General features: G+C 38.7%; 1 long non-coding RNA gene across 4 annotated transcripts in view; it reads left to right on the top strand.

The window, feature by feature from the left end:
• The window catches only part of LOC102156336, a 354,886-nt gene that overhangs the window by 61,164 nt on the left and 267,861 nt on the right, over positions 1–25,861 (top strand). For all 4 annotated transcript variants that reach the window (XR_005386467.1, XR_005386466.1, XR_005386469.1 and 1 more), the window contains exon 2: positions 5,730–5,796. This is a non-coding gene — a long non-coding RNA (uncharacterized LOC102156336). The remainder of the gene's footprint in view (positions 1–5,729; positions 5,797–25,861) is intronic.

Here is a 25,861-nt window from a genome sequence, read left to right on the forward strand (position 1 = left end):
CACCGGGGCTGCCCTCTGTACATGTATTTAATGATCACTCAAAATACTTAAGATTTTAAAAGGTCAATATAAGTTTAAAGACTGTCTCTACCAGAATTTTTTTAAGATTTTTAATTTATTTATTCATGAGAGACACACAGAGACAGAGAGGCAGAGACATAGGCAGAAGGAGAAGCAGGTTCCCTGCGGGGAGCCTGATGCAAGACTCGATCCCAGGACCCCAGGATCATGCCCTGAGCAGACATTCGACTGCTGAGCCACCCAGGCGTCCCTACCAGACTTTTTGTTTGTTTGAGTTGGAGCAGGAAACTTAATGCCATCTTTCTTACAGCTAATGCAGCCATGCCAGAGCAGCTCTGACAATAGGCAAATACCATAGTGGAAAGAAACAATTGGTTAGGGCCTTCTGTTTATTGCACATACCCACTGAAGAAACAATTGGTTAGGGCCTTCTGTTTATTGCACATACCCACTGTTTATTCCCATAACACTGCAGAAACAGACCAGCAAAGAGGGCAAAGGGGACCCATGTGTAAACATCAGCAAGCATTTGCTCATAGAAGAAGAGGGACGTGGGACTGGGCGTGTGACTAGATAAATTCCACATAAAAGCTGCCTTCTTTGTCAGTAGTATGAAAGGTGTGGGCTTTCAGCCCCAGTGCTGACACTGAGAAACTTATCTGGGTTTAACTGCTGGGAGAAGGTAGATAGAAACCTTTCATTTACGGATAATAATATATCTTTTAAAGATTTATTTATTTATTTATTTATCTGAGGGAGAGAGAAAGAGCAAGCATAAGCAGGAGGAAGGACAGAGGGAGAGGGAGAAGCAGACTCCCCACTCAGCAGGGAGCCTGATGTGGGTCTTGATACTAGAACCCCGGGATCATGACCTGAGCTGAAGGCAGATGCTTCATTGACTGAGACACCCAGGTGCCCCTAAGGATAATAATATTAAAGTTGGTTCTCTGTAGTCAAATTCTAAAATTTAGGTGGATGGGCACCTGTGTGGCTCAGTTGGTTAAGCATCTGACTCTTGATTTTGGCTCAGGTCATGATCCCTGAGTTGTGGCATGGAGCCCCATGTTGGGCTTCACACCTAGTGTGGAGCCTGCTTAAGATTCTCTTTCTTTCTTTCCCTCTGCCCCTCACTCCCCTCACATGCATGCTCTCTCTCTAAAAGAAATTAAGTTAAAAAAAATAAATAAAATTCAGGTGGAAAAAAATGACAAAGTGTGCTATAAACTGAGTATGGTAATGACATTTGAACTCCTTTCATCGATGAAGAAAGGGTTTATATTTGACTTTTTAAAATTCTAAGTGCCTTTAAACAGATGGGGTCAATTGTTTTTAACTTTCTATTTTGATATAATTTCAAACTTAAAGAAGGGTTGTGATAATAGTAAAAGAACCCCTCTGTATCCTTTTCCAAGGTTTTCCAGTTATATACATCTTCCCCCTGTGTTAATCCAGATCCTCTGAAAAGCAGATGTTAATGAAGGATTAAATGTGCAAGAATTTTATTAAGGGAAATGCCTGTATGAAAGGAAATAAGGAAGGATCTTGGAAAGTCTGAGAGTGTCATCAGACTGCAATGCAATTCTGACTCTGGATGGAGACTAGGAGAAAAATTTGAGTCAAAATTATAGATTACTGTCTGAGCTGAGAAATTCCCTCCCTTTAGGGAGTCTTTGAGCCAAAGTCAGTTGACAAAGGAGTTCTGCTCACTTGGTCCCACTAAGTCATCATTGATAGTGGCCAGTGGGAGGTGTGGCCTTGGTACAACAACCTCCCATGGATTAAAAGTATAGCCGCTGAGGCCCTTAGTTAATTATGTTCCCTGTAGTAGGACGTCTGTGAGGTACACTCCTTTATTTTTTTGTTTTTTATTTTTATTTTTTGTATATTTTTTATTAGAGTTCGATTTGCCAACATATAGCATAACACCCAGTGCTCATCCCATCAAGTGCCCCCCTCAGTGCCTGTCACCCTGTCACCCTATCCCCCTGCCCAACTCCCCTTCCACTACCCCTTGTTTGTTTCCCAGGGTTAGGAGTCTCTCATGCTTTGTCACCCTCTCTGATTTTTCCCACTCATTTTCTCTCCTTTCCCCTATAATCCCTTTCACTATTTTTTATATTCCCCATATGAGTGAAACCATGTAATGATTGTCCTTCTCTGATTGACTTATTTCACTCAGCATAATACCCTCCGGTTCCATTCACATCGAAGCAAATGGTGGGTATTTGTCATTTCTGATGGCTGAGGAATATTCCATTGCATATATAGACCACATCTTCCTTATCCATTCATCTTTCGATGGACACCGAGGCTCCTTCCAAAGCTTGGCTTTTGTGGACATTGCTGCTATAAACATTGGGGTGCAGGTGTCCTGCCATTTCACTGCATCTGTATCTTTGGGGTAAATCTCCAGCAGTGCAATTGCTGGGTCGTAGGGCAGATCTATTTTTAACTCTTTGAGGAACCTCCACACAGTTTTCCAGAGTGGCTGCACCAGTTCACATTCCCACCAACAGTGTATGAGGGTTCCCTTTTCTCCACATCCTCTCCAACATTTGTTGTTTCCTGCCTTGTTAATTTTCCCCATTCTCACTGGTGTGAGGTGGTATCTCATGGTGCTGTTGATTTGTATTTCCCTGATGGCAAGTGATGCGGAGCATTCTCTCATGTGCTTGTTAACCATGTCTATGTCTTCTTTGGTGAAATTTCTTTTCATGTCTTTTGCCCATTTCATACTGTGTCCTTAAAATAAGCTAGAAAATACAAAATATTATTAAGAAAATCATGAGAAGGGAAAATACATTTATAGTACTGCACTATATTGACGTTGTATGTTTATGTTTTGTGTTTACAATATGAATCATATGTCAGTACCTACATCAGTATTGGCTATTTTTTTAAAGATTTATTTATTCAAAAGAGAGAGAGAGACTATGTGTGGGCAAGTGGGGGGAGGGGCAAAGAGAGGAGAGAAGCAGACTCCCCGCTGAGCACAGAGCCTGATGCAGGGCTCAATTCCAAGACCCTGAGACCATGACTTGAGCCGAAATCGAGTGGGATACCCAACTGACTGAGTCACTCAGGCACCCCAATATTGTCTTATATGATGCAAAACACTGTAGATATTATATATATTAGTAACACTGCACATTCAAAATGAAAAGATAATATGAAAAAGAAATTTGTATTTTTTTAAAGATTTTATTTATTTATTTATTCATGAGAGACACACACACAGAGAGGGAGAGAGAGGCAGAGACACAGGCAGAGGGAGAAGCAAGCTCCATGTAGGGAGTCTGATGTGGTACTCGATCCTGGGTCTCCAGGATCATGCCCTGGGCTGAAGGCGGCGCTAAACCGCTGAGCCACCTGGGCTGCCCAGAAATTTGTATTTTTTTTACTGGTATAATTATTCATTCATCAACAATGAAGCAGCAGCAGTATTATTGCTTTCTGGTAGCCTAATGTAATTGGTACAGTTGCTTCATGGCAGCCTAGCCTATACATTAATGAGTGAATCATTATAAAATTTTTATGACAAATAAAAATGACCATTATAGTCATAGTCATAATATAGTAGTGGAAACACTGTTACATTTTAAAATAAAGCCACTTTGGTAGTTTTTTCGATTATGAGACATATTGTACAGTAATATAATTCTTTGAAAGCAAAGTTACAAAACAATAAGCAAAATAACATTAATTTTCTGTTAAATATGACTCACCTTATGCCTATGTAAGGATACATACAGGTCTTGCACATGATATTCCACATGAAAACTGCCATGCAGTTATTAGATTTTTCATATGAAGACACACAAATACAACAGATAAGTTTATTAACTATACAGCCTGATGATTATTTACTATTCGTTCAGTGGAAATGAATCATTATAAAGGTCTTCATCCTTGTCATCTTCATGTTAAGAAGGCTGAAGAAAGTAGAAAGAGGAGGGGTTGGTCTTGCTAGCTCAGGAGTGGCAGAGGTGGAGGTAGAAGGGGAGGCAGGATAGGCAATCATTTGGTGTAACTTTATGGAAGTATATTGTGATTTCTTTTTTTTTAAGATTTCATTTATTTATTCATGAGAGACACACAGAAAGAGGCAGAGACACGGGCAGAGGGAGAAGCAGGCTTCTGCGGGGGAACCCAATGTGGGACTCAATCCCAGGATCCCGGGATCACACCCTGAGCCAAAGGCAGATGCTCAACCACTGAGCCACCCAGGTGTCCCTTTTTTCTGTTTTTTAAAAAAAGCCTGATGCAGGGCTTGATCCCAGGACCCCGAGATCATGACCTGAGCTGAAGGTAGATGCTTAATCAACTGAGCCACCCAGACACCCCATCCTTCCAGACTTTCATGGTGTTCTCTCTATTGGGGTTCTCTTCCATACAATTGAAAATCCTTTTCACAGAGTACTATGTATAATGAGCCTTAAAGATCTGTACAAACCCCTGGTCTAGAGGCTGAATTAAAGACATTGTGTTTGGGGGCAAGTAGGCAACTTCGATGCCTTTGGTGTTGAAATCATGGGGTTTTCTGAGTGGTCAGAAGCATCGTCCAATATCAAAAGAACTTTAAAAGGAGTCCCTTACTGGCAGGGTACTTCCTAACTTGAGGGACAAAGCATCAGTGGAACCAATCCAGAAAAGGGGTTCTCATTGTCCAGCCCTTCTTGTTGTACAACAAAAAGATTGGCAGCTAGTGTGTATCTTTTCCCTTCAAGGCTTGGGGGTTAGCAGCTTTATAGATAAGGGCTGTCCTGATCATAAACCTGATTGTGTTTAAACAAAACAGTAGAGTTAGTCTGTCCCTTCCTGCTTTAAATCCCATTGCTTGATTCTCTTTCTTACTAATAAATGTCCTTTGTGTCATTTTTTTTTCCAAAACAGAACACTTTACTCTGCATTTAAAACCAGGTCAGGAAGCTATCGTTTCTCCTCAATGATGTTCTTAAAGGTGTCTGGGAACGTGTGCTGCCTCTTGGCTGGAGACACCGATTCTCCTGTTATCTTCACACTTTTTAAGCCAAACCTCTTTCTAAAATTATCAAACCATCCTTTGCTGGCATTAAATTCTCCAGCTTTAGATCCTCCACTTTCCTTTTGCTTTAAGTTGTCCTAATGACTGTTTTTTCTTGAATCCTATTAGAGTCTATAGGTATGCCTTTCTTGTAACAATCCTGCACCCACATAAAAGCTATATATTCTTTTTTTAAATAAAGATTTTATTTTTAAGCAACCTCTGCACTCAGTGTGGGGCTTCTTCCAACCCTGAGATCAAGAGTCACATGCTCTACCAACGGAGCCAGCCAGACGCCCCAAAAGCTGCAATTTTTTTTTAAAGTGGGCCATTTTACCTATTATGTATGTATGAGGAGTTTTTTTTTTAATTTTTATTTATTTATGATAGTCACACAGAGAGAGAGAGAGAGAGAGGCAGAGACACAGGCAGAGGGAGAAGCAGGCTCCATGCACCGGGAGCCCGACGTGGGACTCGATCCTGGGTCCCCAGGATCACGCCCTGGGCCAAAGGCAGGCGCCAAACCGCTGCGCCACCCAGGGATCCCAAAAGCTGCATTTTTGACACAAATTAAAAAGTTATTTCAGAAGAAGTGCAAAGTTTTCATGCCTGTTGTCATAGCTGCAGTGATGACTTCACAAATTTCCTTTACTTGCTTCCTTTTTTTTTTTTTTTTTTTTTACAGTCGTCCTTATGCTAGATTCATTTATGTTGAAATGGCGGGCCATGGCAGCGGCAGACCTCAATTTATGGTATGTATCAAGCAATTAAACTTTTTCTTGTTATGTCATGACTTTTCTCTGCTTCTAGCAGCACTAGTGGCATTTTGTATGGGTCCCATGGTGTTATTTAAGGTTTATGGTATTGTACTAAACATGATGGAAAATACATGAGAACTGTGAAAGATCACTTAATTTTTTAAGATTTCATTTATCTATTAGAGAGAGAGAGAGAAAACAGGTACACACCAGTGTGGGGGAGGGGCAGAGGGAGAAGCAGACTTCCTGCTGAGTGGGGAGCGCCATTCAGGCTGATCCCAGGACCCCGGGATCACAACCATTGCCAAAGGCAGTTACTTAACTGATTGAGCCACCCAGGTGCCCCAAGAGATCACTTTTTACTGCTATATACAATTTACTGGAAAGACAAATTGCTCATGTAGAGATAATTAGTGTCACATGGCATTTTAAGCATACACTCAAAACATTTAAGGTCGGGATCCCTGGGTGGCGCAGCGGTTTAGCGCCTGCCTTTGGCCCAGGGCGTGATCCTAGAGACCCAGGATCGAGTCCCACGTCGGGCTCCTGGTGCATGGAGCCTGCTTCTGTCTCTGCCTCTCTCTCTCTCTGTGTGACTATCATAAATAAATAAAGATTAAAAAAAAAACATTTGAGGTCACCACAATAGCAACAGGAGGTGACTATGAAATTATTACAGTAGTACAGCAAGTAGTACTGTGAATTTTTTTAAAGATTTTATTTATTTATTCATGAGACAGACAGACACACACACACACACACACACACACACACACACAGAGGCAGAGACACAGGCAGAGGGAAAAGCAGACTCCAAGCAGGGAGCCTGATGCAGGACTCAATCCTGGGTCTCCAGGATCACGCCCTGGGCCGAAGGCAGGCGCCAAACTGCTGAGCCACCCAGGCTGCCCAGTACTGTGAATTTTATGCAGTTACAATTTAATACTGCTTCTTAATAAACATAGTGTTACATTTGTTTCAGGTGTACAATATAACGATTCAACATTTCTATACATTACTCACTGTTCAATAAGTATACTTTTAATCACCTATATCTGTTTCACTCTTCCCCCACCTTTCTTAATTTTTTCTGCGAGTTTCTTCAAATTGACACAAATCTCCAGAAAAATTTTCAGTATATTTATTGAAAAGAAATTCATGTGTAAGTGGACCCATGCGGTTCAAACCCTTGTTATTCAAGAATCAACTGTATTCTCTATGCTATACATTACATTCCCATGATTTATTTATTTTTTATCTGGAAGTTTGTACCTCTTGATGTCCTTCACTTATTTTGCCCACCCCCAGCCCCCTCCCCACTCTGGTAGTCAACAGTTTTTTTCGTCTGAGTCTGCTTCTGTTTTGTTTTGTTTACTTGTTTCTTTTATTTATTAGATTCCATATGTAAGTGAAATCATACAGTATTTGTCTTTCTTTGACTTACTTAGCATAATATTCTCTAGGTCCATATCCATGTTGTCACAAATGGCAAGATTTCATTCTTTATTGGAGGTGTGTAATATTCCAGTGTGTGTGTGTGTGTGTGTGTGTGTCCCACATCTACTTTATCCATTCATCTATTGATAGAGACTTAGGTTGTTTCCATAGCTTGGTTATTGTTAATGATGCTGCAGTGAACATAGAGGTGCATATATCTCTTCATATTGGTGTTTTTGTTTTCTTCAGATAGATACCCAGAAGTGGAATTGCCAGATCATATGATAGTTATTTTTTAACTATTTGAGGAAGCTCCATACTGTTTTTTAAAAAAATATTTTATTTATTTATTCATGAGAGACATACAGAGAGAGGGAGAGGCAGAGACACAGGCAGAGGGAGAAGCAGGCCCCATGCTGGGAGCTCGACGTGGGACTCCATCCCGGGTCCCCAGGATCATGTCCTGGGCTGAAGGCGGTGCTAAACCGCTGAGCCACCTGGGCTGCCCTCCATACTGTTTTTCATAGTGGCTGCATCACTTTATATTCCCACCAACAGTGTGGGAGCGTTGCCTTTTCTCCACATTTTTGTCAACACTAGTTATTTTTTCTATTTTTGATAACAGCCAATCTGACAGGTGTGAGGTGATAGCTCATTGTGGTTTTGATTTGCGTTTCTCTGGTGATTAGTGATATTGAGCATCTTTTCATGTGCCTGCTGGCCATCTGTATATCTTCTTGGAAAAATGTCTATTCATGTCCTCTGCCCATTTTTAATTGGATTGTTCTTTTGATATTAAGCTGTTTAAGTTCTTTATATATTTTATATATGAACCTCTTATTGGATGTGTGACTTGCAAATACGCTTTCCCATTCAGTAGGTTGTGTTTTCATTTCATTGATGGTTTCTTTTGCTGTGGAGAAGCTTTTTAGTTTAACGTAATCCCATTTATTTTAGCTTTTGTTACCCTTGCCTGAGGAGACTGGTCCAAAAAATATTGTTGAGACTGATGTCAAAGAGCTCACTGCCTTTGTTTTCTTTCAGGAGTTTTATAGTGTCAGGTCTTACATTCAAATCTTTAGTCTATTTTAGTTTATTATTTTTTTTACATGGTATAAGATAGTGGTCCAGTTTCATTCTTCTGCATGTACTGTCCGATATTCCCAACACCATTTATTGAAGAGGCAGCCTTTCTTCCATTGTATATTCTTGCCTTCTTTGTCATAGATTAATTGACCATATATGCTTCGGTTTTTTCTGGGCTCTCTATTCTATTCCGTTGATTTATGTGTCTGTTTTACATTATTTCATAAAGTGAGAGAGAGTCAAAGCAAAAAAAAAGTAAAACGGTAACATCCAGTTAATTAGGTGGTATGATTATAGGTGGCTATTTTTCCATTTGCAGCATTTTTCTGTATGTCTGAAATATAATTAATTTGTAAATGTAACGTCTATAAAATGTTTCTAAACTGGAATACTGGAATACATTATACAAATGTTAGACTATTACTATTATTAATATAAATACTGCCATTATTCAGGCAGTATATGGACATACCTTGATGTAATAAGTCAGGAGACAGCCAAGGTGTAATGCAGGTACATAGTTCTAATGTTCTAATTTCCAGTCAGCTATTTCTTTAATCACATGTGGATAATGAAGGGTGATTGAGCAAAAAATAAAATGTCCCAACCTGGAAAATTTCACTTAATGCTGGAAGTAGCAATGGAGAAAACTTGAAGATCAAACAAACACCAATACAATTTTCCATCCTTAAAGTCTGGCTCAGCTCTCTCCTCCTCTATGAGCCCTTTGCTGACCACCCTTCATCCCAGTCAGAATATGCTTTCCTATACTCTTGCAGCATTTCATCACATTACCTTTTTGTGAGTTCATCTCCCCCACTGGACTATGAAACTGAAAGCAAGAATATTTCTATTTCACCTCTTATATCCCCTGCTGAGAAGATCCTTCCTCACCCATATTTTAAGCCTCAGGTCAGGTATCTCCCCTTGTTGAGGAAGTATTTCCTGGCTCACCTAATTTAGGTTAATCCTCCTCCTCTGTGTTCCCATATAACCTTATGCTGACTTCTGCCTCAGTGTGTATTACACTGAATTATTATCCCATGTTTATCTTTCTCTCCATGGAGACTCTGAGCTCCTTGAGGTTAGGAACTGTGTCCTCAAGTGTCCAGCAAAGGGATTGGCCCTTTCAATAATGGCATATTGAACTGTATTTAGTTAAATAAAGAAAATATACTAATAATGCAATTAAAAGTCTTAATCTATACATATGTAGCAGATGCTATGGCTGGGTTAGAGTTGAGATATAGCTGATGTGTGGAGTTGAGTTCTAAGTGTCATTATTAATCTGGTTCTGAGTATTGAAGCACCTTTAAAAAAAACCTTGTAACCCAGCGGAGGGTTTATACAGAAGTGACACTTTTCCAAATTATAATTAACAGAGGAGAGTAACAATTTTGTAATGCTGGTTTGTTTTTGTCCATTTTTCTCAAGCCCTATCTGATCAGCTGTTTAGCAGCAAGAATACACTAGCCGGTTAAGGTAAATATCTATTCCTGTTAGCTTTGGAATAATATTAACTAATATTTATTAAGTACTCAATAAGTTCAAAGGAAGATAAATATTTAGATATTCATATTTCATCCTTCCCAAAGTATCTCCCAAGTACTATTATTACTTCATGTTAAAAATGAGGAAACTGAGACCAGGGATTAAGTAACCTGCTCAAGTTACTCAACACTTAAATTTGAGTAAAGCTGATTACAGAATCAATATTCTGAAACATCTTTCCCATACTGCACTTTCTTTTTTGGGTGCCTGCCTTGCTAGGTCAATGGAGCATGTGGATCTTGATCTTGGGGTTGTGAGTTTGAGCCCCATGTTGAGTGTAGAGATGACTTTAAAATAAAACCTTCAGGGAAGCTCCTGTGGCTCAGCAGTTTAGCACCACCGTCAGCCCAGGGCCTGATCCTGGAGACCCAGGATCGAGTCCCGCGTTGGGCTCCCTGCATGGAGCCTACTTCTCCCTCTGCCTGTGTCTCTGCCTCTCTCTCTCTCTCTCTGTGTCTCTCATGAATAAATAAATAAAATCTTAAAAAAATAAAACCTTCAGAAAATACTGTACTTTCTTTTTTAGATGTGTGGTCAACAGACTCTAAGATGGCCCCCAGTGATCCCTGTCCAGGTAGTCACTCCCCTTGTGTGTGGGCTGGCTTAAGTGACTTATTTCTAACCAATAGAAAATGACACAGTGATGAGATATTACTTTTGTGATTAGGGTACAAGAGATTGTAACCTCTGTCTTTCTAGCTGACTCTACGTTTCTGGCTTTGATGAAGCAAGTTGCCATGTTGAGGAGTCCAAGGAACTTAAAATGGCTTCTCGCCAATAGCCTAGCTTGAAACTGGGTTCTCAGTCCCACAGACAATGATAAAGAAATGAATCTTGCTAACACTCATGAGTTTGGAGCAGATCTTTTTCTAGTTATCCTTCAGAAGGGAACCTAAGCCCAGATCAACACCTTCATTGCAGCTTTGTGTGAAACTCTGAGGCAGAGGACCCGGTTAAGCAGTACCTACCCTGACCTACAAAAATGGTGAGATAATAAATGGATGTTGTTTAAAGCTGTGAAATTATGAAAAATTTTAATGCAACAACAGATAATTGATATGGCCATTAAAAATACCAGTAAAATTGGGGCACCTGGGTGGTTCAGTCAGTTAAGCATCTGCCTTTGGCTCAGAGTCCAGGGATCTAGCCTTGAGTCAGGCTCCCTGCTCAATGGGGAGCCTGCTTCTCCCTCTCCCTCTGCCCTGCTCCCCGACCCTGCTCATGCTCTCTCTCTCAAATAAATAAAATCTTTAAAAAAAAACTAGTAAAAAATACTAGTAAAACTAAGTTATATGATAAATATCGCACTTACATGAATTTACTATGTTATGCACTGCTTTAGGTGCCTTACATGTATTAATTCACTTAATCCTCCCTACTATGCGGTAATGTAGGTACTGTTACTACCTCCATTTTTTTTAAAGACAGAGAAAGAGGTTGGGAGAGGGGCAAAGGGAGAGGGAGAGAGAGTCTTAAGCAGGCTCCATGCCCAGCATGGAGGCTGACGTGAGGCTCAGTCTCACGACCCTGAGATCATAACCTGAACCAAAATCAAGAATCAGATGCTTAACTGACTGAGCCACCCAGGCACCCACTACCTCCATTTTCTAGGTGAGAAAACAGGAGGTACTGAGGTTTTTAGTAACTTGCTCACACGTTTATAAAATGGCAGAACTTGGATGTTCATCCAGGCATTCTGGCTCTGAGAATCACACACCTCAACCACTCTGCTATATTGATTCCAATGTCATACTTTCTGAAAAAGATGCATGAGAGAACTTGGCTGCTAAACCTTAATTAGAAATGTTATTCATGAACATGTATTTTGGAAGCATAATGTCTTAAAAACAGATATCATAAGGAAATCTATTTTTATCTGTCACACTTTTAACAAGTAAGGTCTTCCCAAAGGTAACCAGGGAGTATGAAGAGATTGGTATCTAAATGTACGAATCTTTGAACAAACTCTTGGATATGTTATCTCTTCTAATCTAACTCAATGCTCTCAACTAAGAATGATAGGCTCTACTGCAGTTTACTCCTGAAATTCATATTATACTGGAGATAAAAATGGAAATAATTTACATATTAGAATCTTGGTGTTTCATATTTAGTGCTGGTAGTTGGGAGAAGAGGGGAGGCATTTGTATTCCAAACAAAACACTGAGGTTGAAAACAGGATAAAAGAGAGAAACATTAGCTTGGCCCTGGGAAAGTTATACATTATCTCCGACATCTTTCCTAGTATAAATATCTTTATACTAAAAAACACTTGTAGTCACCATAAATAACATCTATTATTAGACTTCTGTATGATGGAGAATTTCTGGGTAGCTGGCAACAATGGCATCCACCTAAGGCCCAATATTTCAACATTTCTTCCAAAAGCAATATAGAACAAAAAGAAGAGAAAAATAAAACTACACAAAACCATGCCCTCACCCCTAAACTTGAAGAAAAAGAATATGCAAACTTCAAAATAAGTAAAAGGAGAGATAACACAAAATTATAGTGTTATGTCTCATGTTTCCTTGCCATTCCACCTGCCTTCTTACTAGGTTTTGAGCAAGGATGATTGAGAAAACCTGAGGGAAAAACAGAAGAAGGAAGATAGCTAAAAAGCCTAAAGTTATATAAAATCCACCACAGGTAAGACCAAGTTCACCCTAAATTATTTTATTTTATTTATTTATTCATGACAGAGAGAGAGAGAGAGAGAGAGAGAGAGAGAGGCAGAGGGAGAAGCAGGCTCTATGCAGGGAGCCCGACATGGGACCTGATCCCAGGTCTCCAGGATCACAGCCCAGGCTAAGGCGGTGCTAAACCGCTGGGCCATCAGTGCTGCCCTCACCCTAAATTTTTTAAACCAGGTAGGTAGAACAGAGCATAAACTACAGGAAAGAAACTTACAAGCGTGTGATTTGAAGGGGCCATCTTTGAAACACATAGATTCTGGGAAAGAAAAAAAAGGAAAAAGCAACGGAGAATAACCCTTTGTCAAATGAGTGGTGAAGGGGAAAAGAAAGCTAACGTGACGACACAGAACCACAAAATCAGAGAGCGCATGGATTTTCCCCCATCACAGAACCAAAAACACCAATTTATTAAATATCTGGACTTTGTTATGCTGACAGAAGAGGGCGCCATTAAAATAGGAATCTCCTAAAAAACCACAATATAACAAATGAACAGCAGCAAGAAGATTAGCAGATCTATACAGAATTGTTGCTGAGAGAGAAATTTATAGCACTGACTACTTAAAATAGGAAGGAGGAAGGACCTCAACTCAATAGTCTAAGTGACCACCTCAAATAAACTAGAGAAAGAATAAAATAAATCCAAGGCAAGTACAAGAAATGAAATAAGAGCAGAAATAAATGAAATTTAAAATAAAAAAGCAATAGAGAAAATCAACAAAACAAAAAAAGAATTCTTTGGAATTTTCAATAAAATTGACAATGCTCTAGCAAGACTGAAAAAGACAAAAAGAGAGAAGATACAATTTACCAATATCAGATATTAAATGGGGGATATTACCAGAGATCCTTCAGCCATTAAAGAATAGTAATGCAATACTATAAACAACTCTACTGACATAAATTCAAAAAGAGGGATGAAACCTGACCAATTCCTTGAGAAATACAAACTACCAAAACTCACACAATACAAAATAGATAATATGCATAGTGAAGAATAAGAATAATATGAAGAAATTAGATTTGTTATTTAGAAGCTTTCGCGAAGAGGGGCACCTGGGTAGCTCAGTCAGTTAAGCATCTGACTCAATTTCAGCTCAGGTCATGATTTCAGGTTCATGAGATCGAGCCCCAAGTGGGGCTCTGCACTCAACAGGGAGTCTGTTTCTCTGTCTCTCCCTCTTCTTTTCCCTCCCCCTGCTTGCACACTTTCTCTCTCTCAAAAATAAATAAATACATCTTTAAAAAATAAAAAAATAAAAGCTTTCATAAATTTGAACTTAATCATTTCACTGGAGAATGCTACCAAATATTTGAGAAAAATTAGTATCAATTCTGCACAATTTTTTTCCAGAAAATAGCAGAGGGCAGTACACTTGCCAACTCATTATATGAAGTCAACAGTACTCTAATACCCTAGTAACAAAACCAGACAAAGGCAGTATAAAAAAGGGAAAAGCAATGTATCTCATGATCTTAGATGCAAATTTTCTCAACAAGTCTTTACAATTCTTTTTTTTTAGATTTATTTATCTATTTGAGAGAGAGAGAGAGAGAGAGAAGAGAGAGAGAGAGAGCAAGCAGGAAGAGGGGCAGAGGGAGAGAGGGGAAGCAGACTCCCTGCTGAGTAGGGAGCCCAATGTGGGGCTTGATCTCAGGACCCTGAGATCATGGCCCGAAACCAAGAGTCAGACATTTAACCAACCAAGCCAGGCACCCTTCTTTGCAATTCTGATATAAAAAAAGAATTATACATCATGAATAAGTGGGATTTATTACAGGAATACGAAGCTAGGTCAATACTGGAAAATCAAAGTAGTTCTCCATAACAGGCTAAAGGAGAAAGATTGCACAATCATATTGATGCAGAAAATGCATGTGACAAAATTTGACACCCATTCATAAGCAAAAAATAAAAATTAGAAAATTAGGTATAGAGAAGAACTTTCTCAACCTGATAAAGGGTCTAAAAATTTTGCAGCTGTCATGATACTTGATAGGAAAAGATTGAGTGCTTTCCCCCTAAGATCAGGAGCAAGACAAAGATGTCTGCTTTCTCCACTCTTTTTCATCATCATAGCAGAAGTCCTAGCCAGCTCAATAAGGCAAGAAAAGGAAATAAAATGCATACATATGGGAAAGAAGAAATAAAACCAGTTCTTTATTTACATTTTTATTTAAATTCAATTTGCCAACATATAGTATAACACCCAGTGCTCCTCCCATCAAATGCCCTCCTCAGTGCCCGTCAACCAGTTACCCCATCTCCCTACCCACCTCCCTTCCGCAGGTTGCCCTTCCGCAACCCTTGGTTTGTTGCCCAGAGTTAGGAGTTCTGTTTTTAGATTACATGATTGATTATCTATATAGAAAAGGAGTCTAAATAAAGTTTGCAAGGGTGCCTAGCTGGCTCAGTCAGAAGAGCATCAGACTCTTGATCTTGGAATTGTGAGATTGAGCCCCACATTGGGCATAGAGATTACTTAAATGAATAAATAAATAAATAAACTTTTTTAAAAATTGAAGAAAAGTTTGTAGGATTAATGAGTGAGTTCAGCAAGGTCATAGTGTACAAGATCCATACACACAAGTCAATCATATTCCTATATACTGGCAAAGAACATGTGAAAATGAAAATTTAAAAAATATGCCATTTAAGTCACTCCAAAAAATTGTAATAGTTAGATATAAATCTAATAAAACAATTACAGGATCTGTATAGTGAATGCCAAAAATTTTTAAACACAAATGAAAGAAATCAACTGAATAAATGGAGCAATGTAATGCATGTATGGATTGGAAGATTCAACGTGGTAGAAATATCAGTTCCTCTCAAACTGATCCATAGGTATAATGCAATTCCTATCAAAACTCCAACAATATATATTGTAGATATAATCAAACTTATTTTTAAAACTGTATGAAAGGGAAAAAGAATTAGAATGGCTAAAAAGAAATAAAGTGGGAGGAATTCCTATTTTTAAGACTTACTATATAAATACAATAAGTAAGACAGTGTGGTATTGGCTGAGGAATAGACACATAGATCAATGGAATAGAATACAAAATCCCAGAAATGCTGCAACACATACTCTCAGTAGATTTTTTTTGTTTATTTAAAAAAAATTTAGTATAAAATTCAGTAGTTTTTAGTAAATTCACACAGTTGTGCAACCATTATCATTATCTAACTCCAGAACATTTCATCATCCTGAAAAGAAATCAGGTACTCATTAGCAATCATTCTTCATACTCTCCTTCCCCCATCCTCAGACTCTGGCAATGATTAATTTACATTCTGTCTCTAGAGATTTGCTTATTCTGCACATTTCAAATAAATGGAATCCTAAAATATGTGTCTTTTGTGTCTAGCTTCTTTCGCTTAGCATTATGTTTTCAAGGTTCACCCATGTTGTGCATGTATTAGTACTTCATTCCTTTTTATGGCTGAATAATATTCCAAAGTATTCCATTTTGTTTATCCATTGATCAGTTAATGGACATTTGCACTGTTTCCACTTTTAGCTATTATGAATAATGCTGCTATGAACATTTGTGCACAAGTTTTTGTGTGGGCATATTTTTTGAATTCTCTTGTGTGTGTATGTATATACATATATATATATATATTTCTCTCTCTATATATATATACATGGAATTCTCAGGTCATATAGGAACTCTAATTTTTTAAGTAACTTTTAAGTAACTGTCAAACTTTTCCAAAGCATCTACAGCATTTCACCGTCCCACCAGCAGTATATGAGTGTTTCAGTTTCTCCACATCCTCACCAACACTTGTTATTGTCCATCTTTTTGTAATAGGCATTCTAGGGGATATTAATTGTTATCTCATTGGAGTTTTTAAAAATATTTTATTTATTTATTCATGAGAGACACACAAAGAGACAGGCAGAGACATAGGCAGAGGGAGAAGCAGGCTCCATGCAGGGAGCCCGATGTAGGACTTGATCCTGGGACCCCAGGATCATGCCCTGGGCTGAAGGCAGGCACTAAACTGCTGAGCCACCCAGGTGTCCCTCTCATTGGAGTTTTGATTTCCATTTCCCTAGTGACTAATGATATTAAGGTTTGGGTTTTTTTATATTGAGTTTTTAAAATGTGCTTATTGGTTATTTCTCTATCTTCTTTGGAGAGATGTCTACTCAAATCCTTTGCTCATTTTTCAATTGGGTTATTTGTCTTTTTATTATTGAGTTGCAAGTGTTCTTTATTTTATTTATTTATTTTAAAAAATATTTATTTATTCATGAGAGACACAGAGATAGAGAGGCAGAGACACAGGCAGAGGGAGAAGCAGGCTCCATGCAGGGAGCCTGATGCAGGAATTGATCCCAGGACTCCAAGATCACGCCCTGGGCCAAAGGCAGGCACCAAACCACTGAGCCACCCAGGGATCCCTAAGAGTTCTTTATATATTCTTGTCAGATGTATGATTTTCAAATATTCTCTTCCATTCTGTGAACTATCTTTTTCACTTCCTTGATGGAATCCTTTGAAGCACAAAATTTTTAAATTTGGTGAAGTCAAATTTATCTATTTTTCTGTTTTTTTACACTATGGTGCCATATTAAAGAAACCATTGCTTAGTCTAACTAATTTTTGATAAAGGATCAAAATCAATTCAGTGAAGGCAGGATATTTATTCATGTCCAGTGAAGGATATTCCTTTCAACAAATGGTGCTGGCAAAATTGGACAACCATAGGGAATAAAAAAATAAACCTCTATGTAAAGCTCACACTATGTACAAAAATTAATTCAAAATGAATCATATATTTAAATGTAAACATAAAGCTATAAACATTTTTACAGAAAATATAGAAGAGTATCTTTGGAAAATAAGGTTACATGAAGAGTCTTAGGCATAATACCAAAAGAACGTTACATAAAATAAAACAATAAGTTGGACTTCATTAAAATTAAAGGACTTTAGGGGTGCCTCAGTTGGTTGAGTGTCCATCTTTTGGTTTTGACTCAGGTCCTGATCTCATGGATCATGAGGCATCAGGCTCCACACTCAGTGGGAGTCTGCTTGGATATTCTCTCCTTCTGCCCCTTCCCGCACTTGCATGTCCTCTCTTTCTCTCAAATAGATGGACAAAATCTTTTTTAAAAAATCAAAACACTTTGGCACTGCAAAAGACCCTGTTATGACAATAAAAAGAAAGTTACAGACTCAGAGAAAATATTTGCAAAACATATCAACAAAGGTCTTAATACTAGCATATATAAAGAACTTTCAAAACTCAACAGTAAAAAAAAAAAAATCCAGTTGTAAAATGGACAAAAGACATGAACAGATATTTTACTAAAGAAGTGATACAGATAACTAATAAACATATGAAAAGAGATATTAATGCAAAGAAAGAGTGGTTGAATAAACTATGTTACCTCCACAAAATGGAATACTGTGCTGCTCTAAAAAGCAGTGAAGAAGTTCTGTGTGAACTGCTTTGGATTGATATGAAAAATATTAAGTGAAAAAAAGTTCAACAGAATATCTGTAATATGCTATCCTTATATAAGAAAGAAGATATAAGAAAATACATGTTTGTACTCATTTATGAAAAAAAAAAAAACCAGGAAGGATAAACCAGAAACTAAGGAGATCGGTCACAGAGTAGGAAGAATGTAGGAATGAAAATGGGATAGTAAGGATGGAAGAGAGAGTGACACACATCAGAATATATCTTTTTGTATGGCTCTGGTTTTTATTTTTATTTTTTTGCTGTAGGCTCCATGTCCAATGTGGGCTTGAACTCACAACCCTGAGACTAAGAGTTGCATGCTCTACTGACTAAGCCAGCCAGGCACCTGTGGCTCTGATTTTTAGAATCATGGTAATGTTTCACATTATTCATCATGAGTGGATGCTGAAGTCATGCTTTTTTTTAAGATTTTATTTATTTATTCATAAGAGACACAGAAAGAGAGAGAGAAAGAGAGAGGCAGAGACCTAGGCAGAGGGAGAAGCAAACTCCATGCAGGGAGCCTGATGTGGGACTCGATCCCAGATCCTGGGATCATGCCCTGAGCCAAAGGCAGATGCTCAACCGCTGAGCCACCCAGGCGTCCCTGAAGTCATGTTTCTAATATAATTTTTCCTCCACAGTTCTTCCTTTAAAAAAACTTTTTTTGGGGAACCCCAGGTGGCTCAGTGGTTTAGCACCGCCTTCAGCCCAGGGCGTGATCCTGGGGACTTGGGATCGAGTCCCACGTCGGGCTTCCTGCATGGAGCCTGCTTCTCCCTCTGCCTGTGTCTCTGCCTCTCTCTCTCTGGGTCTCTCATGAATAAATAAATAAAATCTAAAAAAAAAAACTTTTTTCAGATCGTAAAAGTAGTATAGGGTACAAAAACGTTCATAGCAGTATTATTCATAATAGCCCCAAAGTGGAGACAACACAAATGTCTACTAACTAAAGAACAGATAAACAGATGTGATAAATCTATACAAGGGAATATTAGTCATTAAAGGGAATGATGTGGATGAACCTTGAAAATATTATCCTAAGTGAAAGAAGCCATTCACAAAAGGCCACATTTGAATAGCTCCATTTATATGAAATATCCATAGTAAGCAAATCAGTAGAGACAGAGAGTACATGCTTGTCATGGGCTGGTGGGGATAGGAATAATGGATAGTAATGGCTTAAAAGGACACGATTTTTTTGAGGGTTATGACAACGATCTAAACATTTAAAAAATAAATAAATGAACATTTTTAAAAAGATTTTATTTATTTGAGAGAGAGATAGTGAAAGAGAGCATGAGCAGGGGAGAGAGGGAGAAGCAGGCTCCCTGTTGAGCAGGAAGCCCAAGATGGGGCTCGATCCTAGGACCCTGAGATCATGATCTCAGCTAAGGCAGATGCTTAACCCATTGAGCCACCCTGGCACCCCATGACAATGTTCTAAAATGGATTTTTGTGAATTTTGCACAACATTGTGAATACACTGAAAACATAATTTAATCGTATACTTTATTTTTTTAGTCGTATACTTTAAATAGGTGAATTTTATGGTATGTGAATTATAGTTCAATGAAATTGCAATAAAAATTAGTCATTGCTCACTATCTTTTAGAATCCAATGTTGCTATTCAATACATTCTTTGAATGTGACTTTTTTCTTTTTTTAAAAAAAGATTTATTTATTTATTTATTCATGAGAGACAGAGAGAGAGATAGAGAGAGGCAGAGACACAGGCAGAGGGAGAAGCAGGCTTCCCGCAGGGAGCCCGATGTGACTCGATCCTGGATCCTGGGATCAGGATCTGAGCCAAAGGCAGGCGCCCAACCGCTGAGCCACCCAGGCGTCCCTGTGACCTGTTTTTTCTTTGAAAGTTTTTAGAATCCTCCCTTTATCCTCAAGGTTCTGATATTCCACAGTGATGTGGCTTCATGTATTGTTTCACTTATTCTTTGTGATGGATAGCACTCGGTTGGCCATTTTAATATGGAGAGTGATATCTTTCAATTATGGGCAATGCTCGATGATTTCTTTGATTTCCTCCCTTTTATTTTCCCTACCCTTTTATTTTGGAAACTTCTAGGAGAGGCAATATGATTAATGTTTAAGTGCAATATTTTTAAGCCAGGCTGCCTAGGTTTAGATCCTGATTTTACCACTTAACTAGCTATATCACCTTGTACAATTAGCTTAGCCTTCCTGTGCCTCCCCCCAACCCCAAATCGGTAAAATCTGGATGATAATAATAGCATCTCTCCCATAAGGTTGTTGAGAGGATGAAATGTGTCAGTCCATATAAAGCACCTATGGAAGTAATAAGCACAGCATTTGCTATTACTATTCTATTAGTTCAATGTTAAGCCTGGAAAGATCCCCTAAACTTCTTATAATTTTTTCTTTGTATTTTCCATCTCTTTGGTATGTTCTTCCTTTCTTCCCTTCTTTTTTCTTTTTTTTTCCTTTTGGGGGAATTTTCTCTTTCTTTGTATATTTTTTTATTGGAGTTCAACTTGCCAACATATAGTATAACACCCAGTGCTCATCCCGTCAAGTGCCCCACTCAGTGCCCATCACCCAGTCACCCCATGCCCCTGCCCACCTCCCCTTCCACTACCCCTTGTTTGTTTCCCAGAGTTAAGAGTCTCTCATGGTCTGTCACCCTCTCTGATATTTCCCACTCATTTTCTCTCCTTTCCTGGGGGAATTTTCTATCTTTATCTTCCAACTCTTCTATTTTAGCTATGATATTTTTAATTTTTAAGACATTTTCTTGTCCTAGAATACTCCTTTTCTTTTTTTTAAAAAAAAAGATTTTATTTATTTATCCATGAAAGACACACAGAGGCAGAGACATAAGCGGAGGGAGAAGCAGGCTCCTTGTGGGAAGCCTGATGCGGGACTTGATCCAGGACCCTGGGATTAGGACCTGAGCCAAAGGCAGATGCTCAACCACTGAGCCACCCAGGCATCCCTAGAATATTCCTTTTCTATATATAGCATTCTGTACTTTTGGTCTGAGTAGAATGCCTTCTCTTATCTCTAATGAAGATATCAAATATAATGCTTTAAAGTTTTCTTCTGCCACCTTCATTGTCTGTGTCCTCAGAATCCCTTTGATTCTATTGTTTGTCTGTTCTCTCTCTTTAGAGTTGGGAATTTTCTTCAAATGTTTGATGACCATAAGCTGATATATAAGCTTCAGATGTTAGTATCTTGGATCTTTTCTCTGGACCCATTCCTTTTTTTCCAGAGACTTCTAATCTCTCACCTAGGGGTAGAAGGTGGGGTGGGAGACATATCTGGGTGCTGACAATCTGGGAGCGGGATGGGAAACAGGAGAGTGTAGGTCCTAATTTGTCCATCCACCCTCCTTCCTCCATTTTGAAGCCTGGAACTTATACCAGCCTTCTCCTGGACTGTTGGTTCAAGTCTGTGGCTTTTTTGTCACTAGAACATCAATTTCAGGTTTCTTGGATGTGGAGGTTGGTGAGGGATACTGGCCAGGCTCTGAGGGAGGAAAGGGGAAAGGGACCTGAGGGCTCCATTATTTGTATTTTGACATTTAAAAATCCTTCAGTAGTTTGAGCCCTGTGCTTCATCCCTGTTTTCCACTGTGTCCTATGCCTCCATGTTCTGAGCCTCCTCACATCCTACAGGCAAGCAGTTTACCTTCTGCTTTGTCTGCCTCTGCAGATGCTCAAGCCATAGTGCCCTCTATACTGTTTTCACAATTTTTGAAAGCCTTCTATTTGGCTGTTTCCTCTCCTGTTCTATTTATCCATGTGCCTATATGTGTATATTTGTAATTACAGAAACAGCTCTATTTTTAATTTTAAAAATTTGAATTTCATCCCTTCAAATCTGTTCAGGTTAGATAGCCTTTCCTCTGGGGCGTCCGGATGGCTCAGTTTGTTAAGCATCTGACTCTTGATTTCTATTCAGGTCACTATCTCAGGGTTGTGAGATGGTGCCCTGTGTTGGGCTCTGCACTGGGCGTGGAGCTTGCTTAAAATTCTCCCTCTGTCTGCCTCCAACCCCCTCTCCCTCTCCAAAAAAAAAAAAAGTCTTTCCTTTGCCTTTTGGTGAAAACTCAAACTGTCCCAGTGATTTTCTGATCTCTTTTTGAGTTAATGTCTTTTTTTTCGTTTTAGTATCATGTTTATGGGATTTGGGGGAGGAAGGGGAGAGGAGAAATGCAGTTGAATCATCACATTTAACCATATGTTCCTATATTGTATTGTATTACTTTTTTTAGATTTTATTTATTTATTCATGAAAGACACAGAGAGAGATAAGGGCAGAGACACAGGCAGAGGGAGAAGCAGGCTCCCTTCAAGGAGCCCAATATGGGACTCTGATCCCGGACCTCAGGATCACGCCCTGAGCCAAAGGCAGACACTCAACCACTGAGCCACCCAGGTGTCCCTGTATTACTTTTCTTTTTTTTAATTTATTTTTAATTTTTTAATTTTTATTTATTTTTTTCTGTATTACTTTTCTAAAGACACTTTTAATGAACTATAATTCACATACCATAAAATTTACCCATTTAAAATTATACAAGGCAGTGATTTGTAGCACATTCACAGAGTTGTGCAACCACCACCAGTATCTGATTCCAGAACATTTTGGTCACCCCCAAAAGACACTCTGCCCTTTAGCAGTTTCTCCCATGTTTCCCATCCCCCTCTCTCAAGCCCCTGGCAAATACTACCCTTCTTTCTGTATGTACTAATTTCCCTACTCTGAACATTTCCTATAAATGGCATCATATGATATGTGACCTTTTTGGTCTGGCTTCCTTCTTTCAGCATGTTTTTGAGGTTCATCCATAATGAAGCATGCATTACTACTTCATTCCTTTCTATGGCTGAATAATATCCTATTGCATGGAGATGCCCTACTTTGTCCATTTTTCAGTTAATGGACATTTGGGTGGTTTCCACTTTTTGGCTATTACGGATAATGCTGTTAAGAACAGTAATTGTGGGGATCCCTGGGTGGCTCAGCGGTTTGGCACCTGCCTTTGACCCAGGGTGTGATCCTGGAGACCTGGGATCGAGTCCCACATCGGGCTCCCTGCATGGAACCTGCTTCTCCCTCTGCCTGTGTCTCTGTCTCTCTTTCTCTCTGTGTCTCTCATGAATAAATAAATAAAATCTTTAAAAAAAATTAAAAAATTAAACAAAAATTAAAAAAATAACAGTAATTATATACATTTTTGTGTTGATATATGTTTTTAATTCTCTTGGGTATATACCTAGGAGTGGAATTGCTGGGTTACATGGTAATTCTATCTTTAACTTGTTGAAGAGATACCAAACTGTTTTCCACAGCAGCTGTGCCATCTTTCCTTCCCACCATCAGTGTATGAGGACTCTAATTTCTAAGACATCTTTGCTAACACATTATTATTATTATTATTATTATTATTATTATTTATAGTTGTCCCCATGGATGTGTAGCACTTATCTCATTGTGGTTTTAATTTAACAGAGATTAAATGATGTTGAGCTTCTCTTCATCTGCTTATTGGCCATTTGTAGATCTTCTTTGGAGAAATGTCTATTCAAATCATATACCCATTTTTTTAAAGATTTTATTTATTCATGAGAGACACACACAGAGAGACAGGCAGAGACACAGGCAGAGACAGAAGCAGGCTCCATGCAGGGAGCCCAATGTGGGACTCGATCTCGGGTTTCCAGGATCGCGCCCTAGGCTGAAGACGGCACTAAACCGCTGGGCCACCAGGGCTGCCCAATATACCCATTTTTAATTGGGTAATTTATCTTTCCATTATTGATTTGTAAGCATTCTTTATGTATTCCAGATATAAGTCCCCTATCTGATAATTTGCAAATATTTTCTCCCAATCTATGTGTTATCTTTCACTTTGTTGAGTGTCCTTAAAAGCACAAAAGGTTTTTAGTTTTAATGAAGTCTCATTTACATATTTGCATTTTGGTTCTGTGGGCAAATGAAACGATTGCCTAATCCAAGGTCATGAAGATTCATACCTGTTTTATCTTCTGGAGTTTTTTTTTTTTTTTTTTTACATTTTTTTATTGGAGTTCAATTTGCCAACCTATATAGCATAACACTCAGTGCTCATCCCGTCAAGTGCCCCCCTCAGTGCCTGTCACCCAATCAGCCCATCCTCCCACCCAACTCCCCTTCCACTACCCCTTGTTTATTTCCCAGGGTTAGGAGTCTCTCATGCTTTGTCACCCTCTCTGATTTTTCCCACTCATTTTCTCTCCTTTCCCCTTTATTCCCTTTCACTATTTTTTATATTCCCCAAATGAATGAAACCATATAATGATTGTCCTTCTCTGATTGACTTACTTCACTCAGCATAATACCTTCCAGTTCCATCCACATTGAAGCAAATGGTGGGTATTCGTCCTTTCTGATGGCTGAGGAATATTCCATTGTATACATAAACCACATCTTCTTTATCCATTCATCTTTCGATGGACACTGAGGTTCCTTCCACAGATTGGCTATTGTGGACATTGCTGCTATAAACATTGGGGTGCAGGTGTCCTGCCATTTCACTGCATCTGTATCTTTGGGGTAAATCTCCAGCAGTGCAATTGCTGGGTCATAGGGTAGCTCTATTTTTAACTCTTTGAGGAACCTCCACACAGTTTTCCAGAGTGGCTGTACCAGTTCAGTTTCCCACCAACAGTGCAAGAGAGTTCCCCTTTCTCCACATCCTCTCCAACATTTGTTGTTTCCTGTCTTGTTAATTTTCCCCATTCTCACTGGGGTGAGGTGGTATCTCATTGTGGTTTTGATTTGTATTTCCCTGATGGCAAGTGATGCAGAGCATTTTCTCATGTGCATGTTGGCCATGTCTATGTCTTCCTCTGTGAGATTTCTGTTCATGTCTTTTGCCCATTTCATGATTGGATTGTTTGTTTCTTTGCTGTTAAGTTTAATAAGTTCTTTATGGATCTTGGATACTAGCCCTTTATCTGATATGTCAATTGCAAATATCTTCTCCCATTCTGTAGGTTGTCTTTTAGTTTTGTTGACTGTTTCTTTTGCTGTGCAGAAGCATCTTCTGGAGTTTTATAGTTTTAGCTCTTATATTTAGATCTTTGATTCATTTTGAGTTTATCTTTTATTCATTTTGAATATGGTATGATTTAAGGGTCCAATTTCATTATTCTGCTTGTGCATATCCAGTTGTCCTAGCACTTGTTGAACACACAACTCTTCATATTGAAGGGTCTTGGCATCCTGGTTGAAAATCAATTGACCATAAATGTCTAATTTTTTTAATGGAATATGATTCTCATCTTAAAATTATATAGCAATCCAATCATGGTCATGTTGAATATTAGAGTAGAATATACAAGGTCTCAAAATATTCCTCCTATGACTACTTTCTCTGGAAGCTATTGGAGGTTGTACTCTACTGAAATGAGAGAGTAAACCAAGAAAAAGGAAGACACAGTATAAGATCCAGGAAACCAAGAATCCAACTCCAGGGAATGATGAGAAGTCCCAGGAGTACAGTCATGTTCCAGGCCATAAGATAACTGGCTTAGTTTGTAGCAGGAGAACAGAGAGCTGAGAGAGGGCAATCTTCAGGGGGAATATGAAACCAGCAGATTTCAGATGGGTTGGAGTATTTGGAAAAATTATTGATAGGTTTTTTACAGAACTATTTAAACACTTGGATAAAAATAGCACAAGAATCTTGGGGCACCTAGGTGGCTCAGTTGGTTAAGTGTCCAACAAAAAATGAAATACTGGGATGCCTGGGTGGCTCAGTGGTTGAGCATC

The sequence above is a fragment of the Canis lupus genome, chromosome X, assembly GCF_011100685.1.
Source record: "Canis lupus familiaris isolate Mischka breed German Shepherd chromosome X, alternate assembly UU_Cfam_GSD_1.0, whole genome shotgun sequence".
In the NCBI taxonomy this organism is placed as follows: Eukaryota; Metazoa; Chordata; class Mammalia; order Carnivora; family Canidae; genus Canis; species Canis lupus.